Source organism: Oryx dammah, unplaced genomic scaffold (assembly GCF_014754425.2).
Source record: "Oryx dammah isolate SB20612 unplaced genomic scaffold, SCBI_Odam_1.1 HiC_scaffold_20, whole genome shotgun sequence".
Classification (NCBI taxonomy): domain Eukaryota; kingdom Metazoa; phylum Chordata; class Mammalia; order Artiodactyla; family Bovidae; genus Oryx; species Oryx dammah.
The window spans coordinates 13,503,343-13,514,405 of NW_024070204.1; positions in this window are offsets into that span (position 1 = coordinate 13,503,343).

Here is an 11,063-nt window from a genome sequence, read left to right on the forward strand (position 1 = left end):
GTTCAGCATCTTCGCCTTACTCAATGCTGTCACGTCTTCACACACAGGTGTGGGTGGTGCAGAATGACAAGATCATATTATTTAATAGACTCATAAAGTCAACTAAAAATAACGAAGCTTCACTTTTGATATTATTCTTTTTTTTTTGTTTTGTTTAGGGTTCAGATGGATGTTGGTCAACATGCATATATACCACTTGGGTGGGGCTTACATTTCAGGAAAGGCGATAATTATCTGAAGTGATCTGTTACTTTGAAATATTGGTATGAGAGAGATTTGTGTAGATGTTCAACTTTTTGTAGAGACAACAAGATATCCTGTTTAATCAACTATAAATGATATACTTGAAGAGAAACATTATAGCTTTACAACACATGCATTAGACTCTACAGTTATGTAGTAGAACGCATTTGTTCAAAATTCTTGTTTCCACCGGTCCTGCCTTATTTTACTCTAGCATACATCATGAATTAAAAGATATATCAGGATCATGGAGCCAGGAATGGACGCCTTAGGATAATTTCTCAGGTGTCTTTGTTTATTGACGTTGCCACTACTGTTAGCTTTCACCTGATGTCATACAAAGCATATCTGTTATCTGCACAGAGTTGTTTAACTTTTGATCTCTCCTTAGGTAGTTGTTTCTTCCAGAAGTCAAAATTTCCCTTCTACTTAAATGCTGACTGACTTTAAGGTACACAGCCTTGAACATGAGCCCTGAATGTCTATAAAGCAAGGCTTTCTGTCCAACTCAAAGGCCAGTATTGTACCTTTGTAAAAACACGGTTGTCATTAGAGTTGTTTTTCCTGTTGTTTTGATTCTGTTGTCATTTATGATTAGAGAAATATATGACTTAAGTCATTGGATTGGTTTTAAATAATCGTTAACGATAAATGCATTTATCCTCAAAGTGCGCATTGTATTTGCTCAAATAATAGACCATTTTTGGAATTCCCTTGAGAGGGTGTACTGCCCACATGAGAGAATGAGTCATTGCTTCACTTCAAAGGTTCGGTCTCTGGTTGTCCCACCCTCTTTCCCCTGTCATTCACCTGACCTTCACCCAGCCTTATCCTGCCTTTTCAGCCACTTTAGTTGACTGTTCATGAGTCTAAGAGCAAGTGGGCTCTCTCTCTGGACCCCTTAAGCATCTACAAACAAAAACTGCCTGGAAACTAGAGCAATCTTTCCCTAAAATTCTGCTCAAATCAAATTCTTCTCCATCAATCAAATTATTTTCTGAACTCAGTTTGTCTACACATCCTTGATTTCCTAAATACCACACATTCTTTCCAGCAGCTTCATCCCCCATGGTTCACCCACCCAGAGAGGTGATACAGATTTATGTCTCTATTTACACTTCCTGTCTTCTTCAGAAAAGTGGTAAGGTTTCTCAGTCTCTATCATTACTTGATTAACACCACACTGAGTACTTACACTTTATACAGGCTTGCTCTTCTGCTGTGTCCTGAACTTTCTCATTGACATCCCTAAATATTATATAGTAGTTACCATCAATGTATAATAATGTTAATTAGCAATAATAATTGTGATTCTTGGAACCATTTTTCCCCATCCCATGTCCCTTATATACAGAATTAATGAGATGTTTTTAAAGGTAAAAGTATTTGAAGGGCTTTCATGTAGTTAAGCTTCATGGGGAACGTCTACTTGTCTTACACATTTAAAGGTTGTCCAAAGATGTTATTTCCATGAGGCTGATAGTTGTGTCTGCTTTTATACACCATTGTATTTCCCGTGCTTAGAACAGTTATAGGTACACAGTAAGTTCTCAATGACTATGCAGTCTGCTCTTTAGCTACTTTGAGAAGCTTGAAGATATTGTTGATGGTGCTGGTTTATGAATCCAAGCATGGGAGAGTAGGCATTCTGCCCCAGTAACTGAGTAAATGGGAACCTAAAATCACGTTGGCCACACCACGCCCCAAACAAGTAAGGTCAAAAGCTAATGCATTTGCACAGTGAGAGGTAAATCGGGAGGCTTTGGTTTCTAGGACATGTTAATGGGATGCAGGTTTAAAATTTGGCCCAAAACAACATTAAATGCCTTTGGATATCACATCCTGGCCAAATATTTGGGAAAATAGAAGAAAAAATTTTCTTCCTGTTTATGACCATATAACCAGTTAGGTGAAAAGAATGATGCTGTTTTTCAGCTCCATTTTAGGAATTATATTTGTTGCTGTGCACTATATATTTTCTGATAGGTGAAAGTCGAGGGAGCAGAAGTCATGAGCTTAAACAGCGCAATGGTCTGGATGAGGCTCAAGCAGAGAGGATGTAACCTCAGTTCCTGGCTGGAAATTAATGAAGAACAGCTGCTTTCCAATACGCCTGATGACTATTCCAGTATGTGTAATAAAGCATTGGCATATGCTAGCCAGGGGAGGGTACCAGGATCATAAAACCATGGTACCAAGATAGGCCTTGTGTCTTGTTTTGTATTTTTAATTACTTTAATCACTTCACCTGAAGCTGAAGCTCCACTACTTTGGCCACTTGATGTGAAGAACTGATTCATTAGAAAAGATCGTGATGATGGGAAAGATTGAAGGCAGGAGGAGAAGGAGACAACAGAGGATGAGATGGTTGGATGGCATCACTGACTCAATGGATATGAGTTTGAGCAAGCTCCGGGAACTGGTGATGGACAGGGAAGCCTGGCATGCTGTAGTCCGTGGGGTCGCAGAGTCGGACACAACTGAGTGACTGAACTGAACTGAAGATAGGCCTTGTGTCTTGTTTGTATTTTTAATCACTTTTAAAAGATTTACTAGGAGGCCGAGAGCTGAGGTGGAGACGGGAGGGCGCGCAGCTTGGTTGCTCGGCGGCTGCATGGACCCGCCTGGAGATGAGGCGTCGGTTAGCAAGGTGAAAGTAACAGAACCATGGCTCAGTTTCCCACACCTTTTGGTGGCAGCCTGGATATTTGGGCCATAACCGTAGAGGAAAGAGCAAAGCATGATCAACAGTTCCATAGTTTAAAGCCAATATCTGGATTTATTACTGGTGATCAAGCTAGAAACTTTTTTTTTCAATCTGGGTTACCTCAGCCTGGTTTAGCACAGATATGAAGGAGAACGTGTATCTGTAGTCTGAAATATGCTTCCACCAGAGAAATACTTCTGAAAATTATCTTTCTGATATGGAACTTAGAAAAAGTGGTGACATTTGCAAGATAACACTGTTGTAAATTTGACTTCCCAGTTGAGAAATCTGCATTTTGATGTTTTCTCACCAACTGTTATGGCTTCATTCACATCACCCATACTCAACTGAGTGTCCCACATTTCTTGGTTTATAATGTGATGGTATTGTATCTTTCATTGAATAAAAGGCAAAGAAAATATTTGAGGCTGAATAGGGAAATAACCAATGAAAGAGTGAAAAAAACAGTATTTATTACAATGTTGTATAAGGTGAGCACATAATAAATATTGGTGAATCCCTTGATTAACTGGCACAAATAAGTACTCAGTCTTTTGAAACCATTGGAAAGAGAATGAATGAAAAAGAGTGGCCAACATAGTTTTGGGTACTAGGTCTATGACTTTGGGAAGCTATGGTGAATTCTTTGGCCAAGAGGCCATATTTTCCTGCAATACATGTTTCTTACAGTTGATTCTTCATTTCCCTAGGTTTCTTAGTGTTTTGGAGACAGCTTGCTGTAGTGAAAAGGACACATGATATGTAGTTTGCGTCATCTGTACAACTGTCTATCTTTATGGTTTGGAGCATATATTTATTCTCTCCCTGTCAGTCTCAGTTTTCAAATCTAGAAAATGGGAAGATGCATATTTATTTATAGGAGTGTTGAGTGGTTTAGCAAAGAAACTGTATACAAAGACCTTAGTGTGGGCCCTGGCACATTACAGGTCCTCAAAACAAAACTTCAGGAAGGTGCCTGCTGTCGTCATCAGGGACTGGGTGTTCCACCTTGACTGAATTATCCAACTAATTGCTTGTCCCCTTAGTTCATTAACTTTAAAATATTTTTAATTTTATGGAAATTAATAAAGTTGACGTAGTTCCTTATTGCCTTTAAAAAAAAATAAAAGATTTACTAGCGTATCAAAGAATATTCACCCTGTGAAGGGGCTTAGTACACATCCACCGATATTCATTTTGTGAAGACATTCAGTGCTGGTAAATTCCATGAGCTGCTAGCACTGAATAGCTCATTAGAAACAGAGCCAGAGTTTAAATTCAGCAGTGTTTCCCCACTTTACTATTACCTATTCTTTCTTTAATGTCTCCTCTATGAACATCATTGATCCAGGCTCTAAGAGGAACGACTTATTTCTGCAGTGCAATCTACAGAAGCTATGTTGGAATAACCAGGGTGAGGCCAAATTCTTCCTGCTGAGGGATTTTGCCCCGGAAGCCTTGCCCTTTACAATGCCACAATGAGCCTTTGTGGCATTCCTTGGGGAAATGATCAAGATGCTCATTTCCATTTCTGGGCTATTGCGGTGCTTTGGGTGGCCCTGACAGAGTGAAGAGGAGATTTGGGTTGAAGAGTTTAATTCTTTTTTGCTCAAGCCTTGATGTGGTGTCAATGGGCCAGGAACAAACAGCACAATTTGTTGACTGTACTATGAAGATTTCTTTAGGGCTTTCAGAAAATGGATTGAAAAAAGTGGAATCAGACATAAAGCAACAAAAGGTCAGTATCAATGTGCAGAGAAATTGTATAATGTTTCTGGAGGCAATTTTTTGAGCTTTTGTATAGTCCTCTAGCCTTGAAAATTCCCAGTTCAGACTCCAGCCAAAATCAATCCCTTACATATTCCTACATCTCTATATTATTGTAGAAATAACTAACCCCCTCCACATTTCCAGTTGTTTTTATGCAATAGTAAATGCACATTTTTTGTACATTAAAAAATAAACTATTTTCTTTTTACAATTGAAGTATAGTTGATTTACAATGTTTTAGTTGTACAGTGAACTGACTTAGTTATATATATATATATTCTTCAGATTCTTTTCCATTATAGCTTATTACAAGATATTGAATACAGCTCCCTGTGCTATACAGTAGATCCTGTTTATCTGCTTTGCATATAGGAGTGTGTATCTGTTAATCCCAACTTCCTGATATATTCCTCCCTCCTCCCCAAAAATGAACTTTTAAATAGTGTTACAAAAATAGAAAAAGATACATATTAATTGTATCTTATATCTACAATTGTATTAATTGCAATTCATAAGGTGAACAGAAATTACAAATGCCATCTAGGCCAAGATAGAGAACATTACTGGCAACCCAGAAGCCCTCCTCAAGACACTTCCCCCCCAAAAGTGTCCTTTTGAAGTAAGTATCCTTACTTCAATCACTGGTTGCTAGTTTTGTAAATTTTTGAACTTTCTGTAAATGAACTTGTATGGTAGGTATGATGTACCTCTAGTGTCTGGTATCTTTGATCCAACATTTTTCTGTCCTATGGGAGTCATTTTTTGTTACCTATAGCCAGGTTGTTCACTCTCATTGCCAAGAGCACGCCATTATTTGAAAACACCACCGTTGGTTTACTGTTGGTGGACTTTGGAGTTGTTTCCAGCTTCCATTAACTAAGCAGAGTGCTTCTATGAGCGTGCGACCGTCTTATGATACATGTGCTCAGTTTCTTCTGGGGATACACTTAGGAGTGGAATATCTCATCATATGAACCTGTGTTCAGCTTCAGGGATATGGCTAAACTGTTTTCAATTGATTGTACTAATTTCCATGATCACAGCAGTCTATGGTGAATCCATTTGCTTAATATCCTCGCCTGAAGGAGACATGGGTTCAGTCCCCAATCTGGGAACATCCTACACGCCACGGAGCAACTAAGTCCATGCCCCACAGCTAATGAAGTCTGTGCACCCGAGAGCCTGTGTCTGCAACAAGAGAAACACTGCAGTGAGAAGCCTGCACACCATAAGGAAGGGTAGACCCTGCTTGCCGCAACTAGGGAAAAGCCTGTGCAGCAGCAAAGAGCCAGCACAGCCAAAAATAAACACTAGTCACTCAGTCATGTCCAGCTCTCTGGGACCCCATGGACTGTAGCCCGCCAGGCTCTTCTGTCCATGGGATTTCCCAGACAAGAGTACTGGAGTGGGGTGCCATTTCCTTCTCCAGGGGATCTTCCCCACCCAGGGAGTGAACTCAGCTCTCCTGCATTGTAGGCAGACTCTTTACCACCAGGGAAGGCCCCAAAGGCAGGATTTTTTTTTATCATCTAAGCCACCAGGGAAGCTCAAAAATAAACAAATAAATAAAACTGTTTTTAAAAAAATAAAGTGACATATTGCACTGGTAAATATGTGGGTTATTTTCAAATATCTTTTGACACTGATTTCTAACATAATTCCATAGTGTTAAGAGAACAGACTCTGTATGATTTCAATACCTTTAGACCATGAAATTTTTGCACTTTGTTTTATGTCCCTGGATATGTTCCAGTGGCTCCTAGTTTATAGTCTATGGGAACTGGAATAGAATTTGTATGCTATTGTGCAAATTGTATAAATCTTAATTATGTTGAATTGGCTCACAGTGCTTTTCAGGTCTACTATATCCTACTTCTCTGTACATTCATTCTATTAATATTTGAGAGTTTAACATTGAAACTCTGACTAAAAATCTTAATTTATCTACTTAAAAAAATTATAATATCTAGTGGAACTATATGTAACCTTGCCCTGCATTTTCCAATTCTCCTGTAAATGTGTCATCATACTTTCATAATTAAAAAAATAAAAAATCTGAAAAAAAAAGTCAAGTGACAGTATTTTCACTCTCTATTCTGTGACATAGGTCTGTTGACTTATCTCTGAATCTTTTTCTAGATTGTTCCTGGATCTTTCATTTCCACATAAATTTTAAGTCAGATTGTGATTTTCATAAAAATTCTTGCTGTAATATAGATTCATTTGGGAATCACTGGCGTCTTTATAAGGCTGAGTTGAGTTTTTCAATTCATGGGCATGGCATGGTTGTCTTCTAAATCAGATTTTAGTAAATTTCTCTCAATATTTGTAATTTTCAGTGTAGAAGTCTTATAAATCTTTTTCAGATTTATTTCTTGTTTTTTTCTTTATTATACTAGCTGAAACCTCCAATTGTTTGAATTGAAGTGATCATAGTGGCATAGTTATCTTATTATCTATCTCAGAGGAAGATTTTTTTCATATTTAACCATTAAATATATCATTTATTGTAAAGCTTATTGGGTACTCTATATCAGGATAAAGAAATTCTTTTCTATGTTTCCTAAAAGATTTCATTTTTGTTAATGTAAGTGTTGAATTCTACCAAATGCATTTGTGCATTTATTGATGTGATCATATGATATTTCTGTTTCCCTATTATGGGGTGAATTAAATTAATTGATTTTTTAAAATGTTAAGCTAATACTGAAGTCCATTCCTGGAATCAAGCCAATTGGTTGTGTTCATTGTTATTTTCAATATAGTGTTGGATTTGATATGTGAATGTTTGATGAGTACTTTCCATAGTCAACATCTTCCAGCCAAAGACCACCAGGAACACACTTAAAGCTGAATGATATAGATTTAGGGATCGTTGGAATGAGGGAAACTGAATACAATGGAAATCATTTTATCTCAATAAGAGGGAGTTTATTGATGCTGAAGTTAAGAATGATGCTGAAGCTGAAACTCCAGTACTTTGGCCACCTCATGTGTAGAGTTGACTCATTGGAAAAGACTCTGATGCTGGGAGGGATTGGGGGCAGGAGGAGAAGGGGATGACAGAGGATAAGATGGCTGGATGGCATCATGGACTCGATCGACATGAGTCTGAGTGAGCTCCGGGAGTTGGTGATGGACAGGGAGGCCTGGCGTGCTGCGATTCATGGGGTTGCAGAGAGTCGGATACGACTGAGCGACTGAACTGAACTGAACTGAAGAATTTATTATTAGATTCAATGTTTTCAGGGAGGGTTTAAGGAAGTAGAACTTTGCTTTAATCATACTGTCAAGAAGCAAGAGGCAGGGATCTCCTGGTGGCTCAGTGGTAAAGAATCTACTTGCCACTGCGGACCCAGGTTTGATTCCTGGTCTGGGAAGATCCCACAAGCCGAGGAGCAACTAAGCCCATGCACCACAACTATTGAGCCTGTGCTCTAGAACCTGCACGCTGCAACTTGAGAGCACGGGCTGCAACCCTGAGGCTCGCGCATCTGAGAGCCTGTGCTCAGCAGCAAGAGAAGCCAGCACAATGAGAAACCCATGTGCCGCAACTCCAGAGAATTGCCTGGTCACTGCAACTAGAGAAAAGCCCATGCAGAAACAAGCACCCAGCACAGCCAAAACTAAATGAGTAAATAAAATTATGTTAAAAAAAAGAAGCAGTGGGGCAATTCTATAATTGGGGGTCTTAATAAATCTTATCTATAGTGCAGGAGGAATGCCAGGAGGCTGTTAAGACAGTGAGTGAGTTAGTGTTAGTCGCTCAGTCATGCCCGACTCTGAGGTGGGTTCATATTTAGTTGTTTTTATGGTTTGAACAATGGATTTGGTTCAGTCTGTGTTCAGACAAGATCATCTCAGTCTGTCTTGATCCACTTGTAGTTACCGAGCAAGTTTACCTGACCTTGGTGTTCGTGGAATGGTTTCTGTTCAACAGGATAAAACCAAGGCCTGGCTGGTAGGAGCAGCCAGCTCCCAGGTAGTGTAAGAGCCTGCTTTTCTCTTTCTCACATCTGTGCTTGTAAGAGAAACTGGTGTGCAGTAATGTTCTTCTTTTTCCTTTTTTTTTTTTTGGAAGTTCTTCTCAGATTTTGGGCTTCCCTGGGGGCTCAGATAGTAAAGACTCGACCTGCCATTGCAGGTTCAATCTCTGGGTCGGGAAGATCCCCTGGGGAAGGAAATGGCAACCCACTCCAGTATTCTTGCCTGGAGAATCCCATGGACAGAGAAGCCTGATGGGCTACAGTCCATGGGGTTGCAAAGAGCTGGACACTGCTGAGCGTTTAACACTTTCAGATTTTGTCATGTTCTTTTTGGATTTTGGTATCAGGTGTATCCTAATGTGAATCAGGAGGTGTGGTTTCTTTTTCTATTCTGTAGAAAAGTCTGTTCATTATTGGCATTAATTATACTCTGAATATCTGGAGAACACCCAATGGCGAAGTTGTCTGAGCCTTGACAAACACTCTCCCCTTGACCGAAGTTTAGTCAGGCTCTTCTGAGCCCTTTCTCACCCAGACCTTTACCTTGGGGGCCAGCTTGGCTTGGCCTGCATAGCCCAGTTATACCACAAATCTGGCTATGTTATGTTAGAAAGACTCCCCTATCCTTAATATCTACTCATTCTTACATGATGTCAGCAAGAATCCTGTTAAGTTGGTTTGGCAGGTATCTCCCTCTCCCCACCCCGAACTTTCCACCTACTGAAAGGTCCACTTTCCATCCACTCATTCTGCTTGTTGGCTAAAACCCCCAGCTATCTTTTCTGTATGAAGAACTGAGCCCAATTCTAAACTGAGCTGCCTTTTCCCTGATTGCAATCATTTTTGAATAAAATCTGTTTTTACTGCTTTTACTACTGTGTGACTCTAATTTTCTCTCACAGCCTGGAGATATCTTCATGGAGTTACTATTATGATTAAACTTTCAATTTCTTTTTTTTTCAGGCAAGTCTTTATTGGGCTCCTGCACCGGCTGTAGGAGGGAGTGAAAACAAGTAATAGATCCTTTTGCTCACTCAGAGTGGGGGCAAGCTGGTTCCTTAAAAAGGGTGAGGTAGGGTGTGTCCAGGGATCAAGTTGGAGGAGCAGTTTAGGTGGTTTGCCCACTCCTTTGTACACTTTAATTTCTTTATTAGATATATCATTATTCAGATTTTCTATTTATTTTAGTGTCACATTCAGGGTTTTTTAAAAAAGAATCTGTCCTTTCATCTGTATTTTTAAAGTATAGTTTTGGAATAAATTTTGTAAGATCACTTTAAGATCTTTACATACCTATAAAATTGGAAATCATATCCCTTTTCCGGTTTTATCTTTATATTTTGTAGCATTTCTTTTTCTTTTAATCAGTCTTGTTAGACATTTGATTTTGCTGATAGTATCATGTTTAAATCTCCATAAGACATTACTAAAAGATGGCTTAACACTCAACATTCAGAGAGCAAAAATCATGGCATCCGGTCCCATAACTTCATGGCAAATAGACGGAGAAACAGTGGAAACAGTGACAGACTTTATTTGCTTGGGCTCCAAAATCACTGCAGATGGTGTCTGCAGCCATGAAATTAAAAGACATTTGCTCCTTGGAAGAAAAGCTGTGACCAACCTAGACAGCATATTGAAAAGCAGAGACATTACTTGGCCAACAAAGATCTGTATAGTCAAAGCTATGGTTTTTCCAGTAGTCAAGTATGGATGTGAGAGATGGACCATTAAGAAAGCTGAACACCGAAGAATTGATGCTTTTGAATTGTGGTGTTGGAGAAGACTCTTGAGAGCCCCTTGGACTGCAAGGAGCTCAAACCAGTCAATCCTGAAGGAAATAAGTCCTGAATATTCATTGGAAGGACTGATGCTGAAGCTGAAGTTCCAATACTTTGGCCCCATGATGCGAAGAGCTGACTCATTTGAAAAGACCCTGATGCTGGGAAAGATTGAAGGTGAGAGGAAAAGGGGATGACAGAGGATGAGGTGTTTGGATGGCATCACCAACTGGATGGACTTGAGTTTGAGAAAGCTCCAGGAGTTGGTGATGGACAGGGAAGTCTGGCATGGTGCAGTCCATGGGGCCGCAGAGTGTTGGACACAACTGAGTAACTGAACTGAATTGAATTGAATATACATTTCTTATTATCCCTACATATTCCAAGTGGCACCAGTGGCAAAGAACCCACCTGCCAATGCAGGAGACATAAAAGATGCTGCTTTGATCCCTGGGTCAGAATGATTCCCTGGAGGAGGACATGGCAACCCACTCCAGTATTCTTGCCTGGAGAGTCCCATGGACGGAGAAGCCTGGTGGGCTACTGTTGCAAAGAGTCAGGCACTACCGAAACAAC